Here is a 13,426-nt window from a genome sequence, read left to right as displayed (position 1 = left end):
CCCTAGTGGACACTCAGAGGACTGCAGCTTTTGGCACTTCCTGATTGGATCAAACAGGAAGTCGCTGTGGTGGGGGCTTGCTGACTACATAGCAGAAACTACCCAGAATGCAATGTGCCATGGTTTAGTTGCCTCCATATAGTTTTTTTTACTAATAATTCAGTGAAAATTGAGTATCCATGGTGAACTATTTGATCTAAATCAGTGAGTAAAAAGCAACTGAATCCCTGCTAAAGCGAGGTTATGATCAGGTCTTCATTAAAACGTATTATTTCAGCTGACTGTATTTGCACACGGTCTAAGGTTTGAATCTGGGCTAAGACTGGAATTAACAGGACATGTACTGTTGGACATGTACCACATACTGGGAGCCCGAGCAACTGCCTAAAAATACATGCACCGTATGAGTGCATACATTTTTAGCATGTGAACGTGAGAGCTCATCACTGCAGTGTTAGCATGTTAGCATGTGCTCTCTACACAGGGAAACTGACGTCCAGACTCAGGGCGCACTCACACTGTCTTTCCGCACCGTGCCCCGTGCTTTAGGGTCCTTGTCCCCCCCTCCAGGCCCGTTTGTACTCACACTACCTGGGCCTCGGAGAATGCTTCTTGCTGCCTATACGTCATCACGCCGTAACACGTCACACGCATTGATGACGTCATGGCGATGCGTGGCTTTGTTTCCAGATCTTTCCGTAGACCTCGGAGTTTTTGTGCGTCTTGTCGACTGTTTTTGAATCTTTTCATCATCCAAATCTGCAGTAAACACTCCACCTCCGCATCACACCAACGTGAACCTTTCGCCGCTATTGTTTGAAATGTCCGTGCATGGTCCCTCCTTCTTTTTTCTACGTCCCAACAGGCGCACAGGAAATGACCTCAGAACCGCCGTAGGCCTCGTGCTAATGCTTGTACACGTGCGCGCTCGTGCTCCCACATGTGCAAACGTGCTCTTCAAAAGCCCACCTCTCTCAGACGGGCTGTGGACGGCCCGCTGACCGCAGTTATGCGCGGAGCGGTTGCACTCACACTGGTCAAACGCACTAGGCTTTAGCTGAAAAAATGGTTTTGGCGCGGTGCGGAAGGACAGTGTGAGTGCGCCCTTAGTGTCCCGGTGTAACTCAGATCAGTTGAATCCTTTTTTTTTTCATAAAATATAAGCTTAACAATCTCTTAAGCTTTTAGAACTGGAGATTATTATTAATTATTATTATACATCCATCCGTCCATTTTCATCCGCTTATCTGGCCGTGTGTCACGGGGCAGTGGGCTAAGCAGAGTAAACCAGACGTCCCTGTCCCCAGAGGCTTGCAAGCGCCTCCTGGGGGACCCTGAGGCGTTACCAGACAAGGTATATAATCTCTCCAGCATGTTCTGGGTTTACCCCGGAGGCTTCTTCCAGTTGGGCGCACACGTAAAACCTCAAATGAGAGGCGCTCAGGAGGATCATTATCAGATTCCCGAAACCATCTTAACTGGCTCCGTTTGATGCAAAGGAGCAGCGGCTCTACTCTGAGCTCCCTGCGGATGTCTGAGCTCCTCACTATATCTCGAAGGCTGAGCCCAGCCGACCTACGGAGGAAACTCATTTCGGCTGCTTGAATCAGCGACTTCTTTCTTTCAGTCATTACCCGAAGCTCATGACCATAAGGGTTGGGACGTAGATGGACCAGTAAATTAAGAGCTTTGCCTTCAGCCTCAGCTCCCTCTTCACCACTATGATCCGGTACAATGACTGCATCTGTGCTGACGCAGCACCAAACCTCCTGTTCATCTCACGCTCCATTTTACACTCGTGAGCAAGACGAAGATACTTGAACTCCTTCGCTTGGGGCAGTAGCTCACTCCCAACCTGCAGGGAGCAACAAACCCCCCATGATCTTCAATCTTCAAACCATCAGCTGTCTGTCTGATGGCTAATATTCTGGGCTTTCCGATGTAGCCAATGGATATCCAGGCCAACACTTCCCATTTGGAGCGGCAGCCTGCTACCTAAGGGCGCACTCACACTGTCCTTCCACACCGCTCCCCGGGCTTTAGGGTACTTGTCCCCCCATCCTCTCCCCCCGCGCCCCAGGCCCGTTTGTACTCACACTACCTGGGCCTCGCGCAAATGCTTCTTGCTGCCTATACGTCATCACGCTGTAACACGTCACACGCATTGATGACGTCATGGCGATGCGTGGCTTTGTTTCCAGATCTTTCCGTAGACCTCAGAGTTTTTGTGCATCTTGTCGACTGTTTTTGAATATTTTCATCGACCAAATCTGCAGTAAACACTCCACCTCCGCATCACACCAACGTGAACCTTTCGCCGCCGTTGTTGTTGTTGTTGTTAAATGTCCGCGCATGGTCCCTCCTTATATTTTCTATGTCCTAACAGGCGCACATAAATTACCGTCAGAACCGTCGTAGGCCTCGTGCTCGTACACGTGCAAACGTGCTCTACAAAAGCCCACCTCTCTCAGGCGGGCCGTGAACGGCCCGCTGTCAGCAGTTAATACGCGGAGCGGTTGCACTCACACTGGTCAAACGCACAAGGCTTTAGCTGAAAAAACGGTTTTGGCCTGGTACGGAAGGACAGTGTGAGTGCGCCCTAAGTTTGTATAAAAAATGGACGTAGCCTCTCCGCCAGGCCCGTTCTCTCAACTTGATCCAATCTTACTCGCCTCTCGGAGCCGCCATCTTTTAAGACTTTGACTCCCCTCATTGATGTTGGGGGAAAAGGGAGATACGTCCGTCTGGCTGGCATTTACAGAATAAGCCACATTAGCACAACCACCCAGGAGCTAGGCTAACAGAACACGTTACTAGAGTGGGAGCCCCGTGTCTCTAGTGGAGATTACAGCGGCTCCAGGAGTGAAGTGAAGGCCGTCCCACGCTCATAGACTGTAAAACACAATCCTCAATTGTCCAACAGACCCCCCATGATCTTCAAACCATCAGCGTTCTGTCTGATGGCTAATATTCTGGGCTTTCCGGTGTAGCCCACGGATATCCAGACCAAGACTTCCTATCTGGAGCGGCAGTCTGCTACCTACAGTGCGTGCTCGAGGTCACAGTCTGATGAAGCCAACAGGACCACATCATCCGCAAAGAGCAGAGATACAATTCTTAGGTCCCCAGACTGGACGCTCCTTGTTGCTCATGTTTCTGGACGCAGAGGTTGAGGAACAAGAAGCCCGCTGAGCCTTCATTTTGATGTCAACTTAAAACCTTTAACATGGTTGAAACAAAATCTGTTCACAGAGAGACCGATAAACAAACATAAACATTAACATAAAAGCATAAAAAGCAAAACATGAAATTACATTAAGTGTCTCCAAGAACACATTTTACCATGATGACATACAGCATAACATTCCTTTGACATAACAGGGATAAGACTTTACAAATGGTTTTATTAATGAGACATTAAATAATGGACTACATATTAAAGCAATTATCTTTTCTCTTGTCTTTTATCAGTTTCTGTTTAACTACATGATAAAACAAGAGCTCCCATTATGTGTTATGTACTTTTAGGGCGCCCTCCCACTGTGCGTCCGTCCCGTGCCCCGTGCTTTAGGGTCCTTGTCCCCCCCTCCAGGCCCGTTTGTACTCACACTACCTGGGCCTCGGAGAATGCTTCATGCTGCCTATACGTCATCACGCCGTAACACGTCACACGCATTGATGACGTCATGGCGATGCGTGGCTTTGTTTCCAGATCTTTCCGTAGACCTCAGAGTTTTTGTGCGTCTTGTCGACTGTTTTTGAATCTTTTCATCGACCAAATCTGCAGTAAACACTCCACCTCCGCATCACACCAACGTGAACCTTTCACCGCCATTGTTTTAAATGTCCGCGCATGGTCCCTCCTTCTTTTTTCTCTGTCTCAACAGGCGCACAGGAAATGACCTCAGAACCGCCGTAGGCCTTGTGCTCGTGCTCGTACACGTGCGCACGCTCGTGCTCGTACACGTGCAAACGTGCTTTACAAAAGCCCACCTCTCTCAAATGGGCTGTGGACGGCCCGCTGGCCGCAGTTCCGGTGCGGAAGGACAGTGTGAGTGCGCCCTTAGAAACATGAAAATTTGAAGATAGCCGTAGAGACGTCTTGGTTCATTCATAGTGGGCCACAAATAGGAAATGAAAAGGGAACAAACTGGCAAATAAGAGTTTAAGACGGGTAAATTCTAGTTTGTTTGACCAGTGTGAGTGCAGACGTACCGCACCTAGCTGCGGCACGCTTGCTGCCCACGGCCCGTTTGGGAGAGGTGGGCTTTTGTAAAGCACGTTTGCACGTGTACGAGCACGAGGCCTACGGCAGTTCTGAGGTCATTTCCTGTGCGCCTGTTGGGACATAGAAAAAAGAAGGAGGGACCATGCGCGGACATTTAAAACAATGGCGGTGAAAGGTTCACGTTGGTGTGATGCGGAGGTGGAGTGTTTACTGCAGATTTGGTCGATGAAAAGATTCAAAAACAGTCGACAAGACGCACAAAAACTCCGAGGTCTACGGAAAGATCTGGAAACAAAGCCACGCATCGCCATGACGTCATCAATGCGTGTGACGTGTTACGGCGTGATGACGTATAGGCAGCAAGAAGCATTCGCCGAGGCCCAGGTAGTGTGAGTACAAACGGGCCTGGAGGGGGGGACAAGGACCCTAAAGCACGGGGCGCGGGACGGAGGCACAGTGGGACGGCGCCCTAAGAAAGTAGTTGTGTTGCCTAAACCCAACTCAGTATTTAGATCTTAATTCGATCAGTTCTTGGAAGTTGAGTCATTGATTGACTCCCTTTAAGTCGTCCATTACTCCCTTTTGTATCGTGTCCAATTCATTATCTTTTAATGAACAGCTTCATCTGGAGCTCTCGCCGGCTCCATCCGTTCCCTTTTTTCCACTTGATGTAAATACTGAGGTTGTTTATTTGCAGCAGAGCGGAACAGAGAAACACAAGACGTTGATGTTTGTCAAAGCATGACAGTCAGCGGCCATGTGGGAACAGAGGCCAATGAGTTCAGGGGCCTTTCACCACACACAAAGAGCCTCGTATTGTAGCGTGTTTCCTCCTGTGTTTAGGCGGAGGTCGTGGTTAGGAGGCTACTGGAGAAGACGGAAATACAAAAGGAAATCAACGTTTCACATCTGGCGAGCAAAAAAACCTGAGAAACACATGATCTGAGCGTTTTTTTAGGGGGTGGGGAGCACAAAAAAAAAAAATCTGTTCCTCCTTCCAGCTCAGTCTGGGCTCGGGGCCAAGCAAAGGGAGGAAGGAAGGGAAGAGGAGGGGGGATGAAGAAGAGAGAGAGGGAGGCAAAGCAGGATCTGTGGGGATTGCAGGGGTGCATGGAACAGATGCAGAATGATTTAACTCTTCCTCGGCCAAACGTCGTCCCGCTCAGTAGGCGCTGCTCCTCTTGCCTGATTAGAAACACAGCTCAAAGCTTTGTTCGCAGCTGGATTCTGAATAATAGCTCGTACTTTGGGATCTTTCATCGACAGAGTGCAAAAACCTGCACGTTAAATACTTGATATGGATTGATGAGTATACTGGAAATGGAAGGAAGACTTTGATGCTTTGTGTGAAAGACGAATAGTCAACGAGAGCCCAGGTTTGGACAGCGAGGACTCACTAAGGGCGCACTCACACTGTCCTTCCGCACCGTGCCCCGGGCTTTAGGGTCCTTGTCCCCCCCTCCAGGCCCGTTTGTACTCACACTACCTGGGCCTCAGAGAATGCTTCTTGCTGCCTATACGTCATCACGCCGTAACACGTCACACGCATTGATGACGTCATGGCGATGCGTGGCTTTGTTTCCAGATCTTTCCATAGACCTCAGAGTTTTTGTGCGTCTTGTCGACTGTTTTTGAATCTTTTCATCGACCAAATCTGCAGTAAACACTCCACCTCCGCATCACACCAACGTGAACCGTTCACCACCATTGTTCCTCTCATCTCATCTCATCTTCAGCCGCTTATCCTGGATCAGGTCTCGGGGGCAGCAGCTTTAGCAGGGGACCCCAAACTTCCCTTTCCTGGGCCACATTAACCAGCTGTAACTGGGGGATCCGGAGGCGTTCCCAGGCCAGTGTGGAGATCTAATCTCTCCACCTGGTCCTGGGTCTTCCCCGAGGCTTCCTCCCAGCTGGACGTGCCTGGAACACCTCCCTAGGGAGGCGCCCAGGGTTCATCCTTACCAGATGATCCTGAACCACCTCAACTGGCTCCTTTCAACGCAAAGGAGCAGCGGCTCTACTCCGAGTTCCTCACGGATGCTGAACTTCTCCACATCTCTCTAAGGGAGACTCCAGCCCCCCTCCTGAGGAAACGTCCACGCATGGTCCCTCCTTCTTTTTTCTACGTCCCAACAGGCGCACATAAAATGACCTCAGAACCGCCGTAGGCCTCATGCTCGTACACGTGTGCACGCTCGTGCTCGTACATGTGCAAACGGGCTCTACAAAAGCCCACCTCTCTCAGACGGGCCGTGGACGGCCAGCTGGTCACAGTTATGCGCAGAGCGGCTGCACTCACACTGGTCAAACGCACTGGGCTTGACCCGAAAAACCTGTCTTGGCCCGGTGCGGAAGGACAGTGTGAGTGCGCCCTAAGGTGATCGTTAGCATACAGTCATTTGAAAGTGTTGTGGAAAAGGCCCCTCTACTTCCTAATGCTGAACACACACAACATAGCTGAAAAGTGCGACTCGTGTGTTTCAGGTGGGAAGAGATTCTTTGTAACACAGGAGTCACATGACTTGGTTTACTGATCTCACCAAAACTTAATCTATGCCCATCTTTCAGTTTGGCCGCACTTTGCTTGGTGTGTTTAACCTGTATGAGTAGGTCTACTACGTTTCTTTGTCTGCCTGTTTGTTTTGTTTGGTTGTGTTTAGTTTTTTGTTTAATGCCTGTAAAGTATGTTCTTAAGTACCTACAAGTACCTGGGTGTGGTGCTGGACAACAAACTGGAGTGGACCAGAAACACACAGGCAGTCTACAAGAAGGGCCTGAGCCGGCTTTACTTCCTGAGGAGGCTCAGGTGCTTCAATGTCTGCAACCGTCTGTTGTTGCGAGCACCATCTTCTTCTTCTGTGGTGTCCTGGGGTGCGGGCATCAAAGCAAAAGACGCGAACACACTGAACACACTCATAAAGAAGGCCGGGTCTGTTGTTGGCTCTAAGCTCGTCACCCTGGAGGAGGTGGCGGAGCACAGGATGCAAAACTGCTGGTGATCATGGACGATGTCTCCCATCCCCTCCATGAAACCTTGGACGAGCTTCAGAGCAGCTTCAGCAGCAGACTCATTCAACCTCGCTGCCTTAAAGAACGCCACAGGAAATCATTCCTACCTGCTGCCATCAGACTCTACAACGCTACACAGCAACACTCAGGGAATCTATCTATCTATCTTAATGAAGCAATCATGCTCTGTGCCAAATACAAATCTCCCCACTGGGACAATCCACCTTCAGCCTCTTATCCGGGGTCTGGTCGCGGGGGCAGCAGCTTTAGCAGGGGACCCCAAACTTCCCTTTCCAGGGCCACATTAACCAGCTCTAACTGGGGGATCCTGAGGCGTTCGTGGCTGGTTGTCCTCTAATCTGATGATTGGCAGTGCGATCCCCAACTCTTCCGGTCTGCATGTCAACGTGTCCTTGGGTAAGACGCTGAGCTCCAAATGGCTTATGACGGCTGTACCACAGGTGTGTGAAACTCCACACAGGATTCAAACCAGGAACCCTCTCTCTGTGAGGCGACAGTGCTAACCACCACATCACCGTGTCAGGTTTGAAATATATCAGACCTTCGGGCACGTCCAGAACATGTGTGCGTGGTCGACTGGGGACTTTTTTGTCCATCTCCGCTCACTCAGCTGCTGGAACAAAGAAGCAGCTGCAGGATTGGCTAACTCCATTTCACCCAGTGCCAGACTACGGTAGCTGCACCCAACAACAGACAACCCTGGCAACCTGTCGGCTGCTATTGGCTGGTACAATGGAAACAGAACATGACAGAAAGTCAGCCAGGAAATACTATGCAGAGAACTATGGCTGTAGTTCAGTGTGTGCACCCACCAAGCTAACAATAGTACGCCACCTGGCTAACATGTGGTATGTGGACTGAATGATGGTGTGGTGTGCTGGTGTGGTGTTTTACCAGTGTTACGGCGTGATGACGTATAGGCAGCAAGAAGCATTCTCCGAGGCCCAGGTAGTGTGAGTACAAATGGGCCTGGAGGGGGGGACAATGACCCTAAAGCCCGGGGCACGGGACGGACGCACAGTTGGAGGGCGCCCTGAGTGTGTGTGTCTGTGTGTCAGCGTGGCTGTGTGTGTGTGTGTGTGTGAATGTGTGTATGAACGTATACATATGTGTGTGTGTCTCTGTGCATGACTGTGGATTCTTTTAACTTTCTTCTCCTGATTTTATTTGATGTTTCTCTTTTTCTGTTCATCTCTTTGAGGCACTTTGCGGTACTTTACTGTATGAAAAGCGTCGTACAAATAAAGGTTGATTTGAAGTAGTACTTTGATAATTACAATGCACGTTTAAATATCTAAAATAAATGAATAAATGATGGACTGCAGTGCGGAGTGTGGAGCTTTTCTGATCCTCAATAAACACCACCGTAAAAGGCTTAAAGGCAGCAGCAGCAGCAGCAGCAGCAGAGTGTGGTTGGTATTCACATCCACATACAGGTAGAACAGAAATCCTAGTTTTTACATGCGTGACGCAGCGCTGCTCTCGTCCCTCCGCCCCCTAGAAGAGACAGGATAAAGCCAGGATAGACAGAGTCAGGTAAACACCTACAATGGCTGACGGCTGCTGCACTAATTATGTATGCATGGGTGCTTGTCTGCCTGAAACATTTGCTGCTGCACTGTGACTGCACCTCACATTGTTGAGTCCTGTGATTTAAAGGTTTAATGTGTAGAATCTTTATTAAAAGCGATATATTCTTTAAAAATAACACACACACGGGGCGTTTTGAGGGGTACAGAGTGAAGGTATTGCTTTAATAAAAATATATTTAGTCTGAATTAACGTATAAAAAATGTTTTGACAGGTTCGACAATGACTTTCTGTCCCGTTCTATTTCCATTGTACCAGCCAATAGCAGCCAACAGGTTGCCAGGGTTGTCTGTTGTTGGGTGCAGCTACCGTAGTCTGGCACCGGGTGAAATGGAGTTTGCCAATCCTGCAGCTGAGTGAGCGGAGACGGGCAAATACGTCCCCAGTTGACCACGCACACATGTACCGGGCGTGCCCGAAGGTCTGATATATTTCAAACCCGACACGGTGGGTGTAGTGGTTAGCACTGTCACCTCACAGCAAGGGGGTTCCTGGTTTGAGTCCCTGCTGGGGCCCTTCTGTGTGGAGTTTGCATGTTCTCCCCGTGTCTGCGTGGGTTTTCTCCGGGTTCTCCGGTTTCCTCCCACAGTCCAAAGACGTGCAGGTGTTCGGTTCATTGATGGCTCTAAATCACCCGTAGGTGTGAATGGTTGTCTGTCTCTGTTCGTCTCTATGTGTCCTGTGATAGACTGGCGTCCTGTCCAGGGTGGACCCCGCCTCACGCCCGATGTCAGCTGAGATCGGGGTTGTCCGTTTGACATTCAGGACAGTTTCTGTGCGGTTAACCTTGAGTTGCGTGTTTGATCTGTGCTGTTTCTCTTCTGCAACATGGACACAGACAGACATCCCGTCATCTGATAAGGTTTAACATCAGTTGAAGTTCCCCGCTGCACTCTGGTCACACGTGTTTATTTTGGTGTGTGTAGTTTATTTATACTGGGGAACATAATAAGCATAAGACACAACATGTTGCACCGGTTATTCAAGGAGGACAAAAAGACACAAAAGACACAAAATGACACAAAACGACAGAAAACATCCACAAAACAAACAGAAAAGACAGAAAAAGACACAAAACCACCACAAAGAGACACAAAGAGACACAAAAAGACATAAAACGACAGAAAAGAACCACAAAAAGACACAAAACGACCACAAAGAGACACAAAAGGACCACAAAGAGACACAAAACGACCATAAAAAGACACAAAAGACACAAAAAGGCACAAAACAACCACAAAAAGACAGAAAACGACCACAAAAAGACACAAAACCACCACAAAAAGACACAAAATGACCAAAAACAGACACAAAAAGACACAAAACAACCACAAAAAGACACAAAACCACCACAAAAAGACACAAAATGAGCACAAAAAGACACAAAAAGACACAAAACAACCACAAAAAGACACAAAACAACCACAAAAAGACACAAAACAACCACAAAAAGACACAAAATGATACAAAACAACCACAAAAAGACACAAAACAACCACAAAAAGACACAAAACAACCACAAAAAGACACAAAATGAGCACAAAAAGACACAAAAAGACACAAAACAACCACAAAAAGACACAAAACAACCACAAAAAGACACAAAACAACCACAAAAAGACACAAAATGACCACAAAAAGACACAAAAAGACACAAAACGACCACAAAAAGACACAAAATGACCACAAAAAGACACAAAACAACCACAAAAACACACAAAACAACCACAAAAACACACAAATTGACCACAAAAAGACATGTATGCATTTCAAACCCCACTCATAGGTGTAACTCAATACATTTACTCAGTTCTGAAGTAAATATTATACGTTTTTCTCCACTACAAGGGTCCGACAGCTTTAGTTACGTCACAAATGTCTTTATTTTTGCACAGGAGTGGACAATCAGTGTAAAACAGTGTGGTATCAATAGTTTTACTAAAGGATAGTTCCTCCACCACTGTCACAATTTCATATATAGGTTGTTAATTTAGAAAAAACTACCAAAAATACATCCTCCTAAAACGGCAGCTGCCTCCAGAAAGAAAACCAAAGTGGTTGAGAAAGAAAACAAGAGGAACAACATAGTCCTCCCATATGTGGCTGGGGTATCAGAGAAACTCAGGAGGATCTTCAACAAACACTGCATCCCTGTGTGTTTCAAACCCAGTAACACACTCAGACAGAGACTAGTACATCCCAACGACAGAACACCACACCACCACAAAAGCAATCTGGTTTATGCTGTCCAATGCAACGAGGAACGCAAAGATCTCTACACAACCGCTGCTTAAACGCATGGCCCAACACAGGAGAGCTAACTCCTCAGGCCTGGACTCTGCTGCCCACTCACACCTCAAGGAGAAAGCCCACTCCTTTGATGACAACAATGTCCAAATCCTGGACAGAGAGGACAGATGGTTTGAAAGAGGAGTAAAAGAAGCATCTATGTAAAAGTAGAGAAACCATCGCTAAACAGAGGAGGAGGTCTGAGACACCACTTATCTCCAATTTACAATGCTGCCCTTTCATCCCTTCATTCAACAATCCAACCTCAAAGAACAATTGTTCACAAACGTCCTCCTGTGACTCCAACGACTGTCGTTAAGACTCAATAGAGCGCTAACCAAGTCCAGACCTACTTCCCACCAACGAGTGTCACTCTAACGACGGACGTTGGCACTTGGAGCACAAAGGGTTTCAGTGACATCATCGGCCTTGTGAGAGGTTAAATACCTGGATCTCCACACCAGTTAGTTGGACCAGTCCCAGCCTGGTCCTGGTCCTGGTCCTGGTCCAGTCCCAGCCTGGTCAGATGTGTACATGAACTGATGAAGCCTCTTGGATGAGAGGTGAAACATCTTCCTGACAAATAACCAAGTCCAGTTGTTTTTTGACTGGTTGAGGATAACGACGACCTGGACGAATGAGAACATTCACAGGCTTACCAAAAATACAGTTTACACAACAATTTAAAACAACATATATTGTTTTAAACTGTAATTTGGTTCCTTTAACCAGTGTGAGTGCAACCGTACCACGTCTAGGAGCGGCACGCTTGCCGTCCACGGCCCGTTTGGGAGAGGTGGGCTTTAGTAAAGCACGTTTGCACGTGTACGAGCACGAGCGTGCGCACGTGTACGAGCACGAGGCCTACAGCGGTTCTGAGGTCATTTCCTGTGCGCCTGTTGGGACGTAGAAAAAAGAAGGAGGGACCATGCGCGGACATTTAAAACAATGGCGGCGAAAGGTTCACGTTGGTGTGATGCGGAGGTGGAGTGTTTACTGCAGATTTGGTCGATGAAAAGATTCAAAAACAGTCGACAAGACGCACAAAAACTCTGAGGTCTACGGAAAGATTTGGAAACAAAGCCACGCATCGCCATGACGTCATCAATGCGTGTGACGTGTTACGGCGTGATGACGTATAGGCAGCAAGAAGCATTCTCCGAGGCCCAGGTAGTGTGAGTACAAACGGGCCTGGAGGGGGGGACAAGGACCCTAAAGCCCGAGGTGCGGGACGGACGCACAGTGGGAGGGCGCACTAAGAAAGTAGTTTTGAACGATGAACAGAGGAAGTGCTGACTAACACTGATAAGACTGAAGTAATAATTGTAGGTTTAACCAAATATACTTTCTCCTTTTTCGAATGAAACTGAAGTTTCATTCGACCAAGGAGGGGGTCTGGAGTCTCCCTTAGAGAGAGGGGGAGAAGTTCAGCATCCGTGAGGAACTCGGAGTAGAGCCGCTGCTCCTTTGCGTTGAAAGGAGCCAGTTGAGGTGGTTCAGGATCATCTAGTAAGGATGAACCCTGGGCGCCTCCCTAGGGAGGTGTTCCAGGCACGTCCAGCTGGGAGGAGGCCTCGGGGAAGAGGGACCAGGTGGAGAGATTAGATCTCCACACTGGCCTGGGAACGCCTCAGGATCCCCCAGTTAGAGCTGGTTAATGTGGCCCGGGAAAGGGAAGTTTGGGGTCCCCTGCTAAAGCTGCTGCCCCCGCGACCCGACCCCGGATAAGAGGATGAAGATGAGATGAGTAAAATAGCTTGTGATGCTGAGATAGGGAGATTAGAAAACTATTCTAAACATGGCTCGTGCTCTTCACTTCCAAGTTATTGGACCCAGAACATCCTTTTTTTTCATTTAATTTCAGGTTTGCGGACATAAAACTGGGTCGCAGAGCAGGGCTGCAGATCACAAACACGGTGTTTGTTTGCGTTTGTTTAATAAAAAACCTAATTTCCATCATTACCCATTGAATAAGCACTTAATTATGAATATGTTATTCTTTGAAATGACCATATAATGAAATAATTCCTTAATGAGGCTTTTCTCAGATCTCAGTGCCAACAGTCTGGAAATCCCAATAATGTTATATATATAATACCAATTAGAGTAAGTAGTGTTTATGCAGTGCTTCTGAATTAGCAAAGTGCACATAAACATAAAATCATGGCACAATAATGAAAGATAAAATAAAATAAAACAGCTTTTGGAGACAGGAAGCTTTTGCTGAGCCCAGAAACTTCTAAAAAACCTGCTGTTGTCTTATTGTGCTCTTGTTGTTATTGTGTTGCA

Source organism: Echiichthys vipera (genome assembly GCF_963691815.1).
Source record: "Echiichthys vipera genome assembly, chromosome: X".
Classification (NCBI taxonomy): domain Eukaryota; kingdom Metazoa; phylum Chordata; class Actinopteri; order Perciformes; family Trachinidae; genus Echiichthys; species Echiichthys vipera.
Note: the sequence above shows the minus strand (reverse complement) of the source record.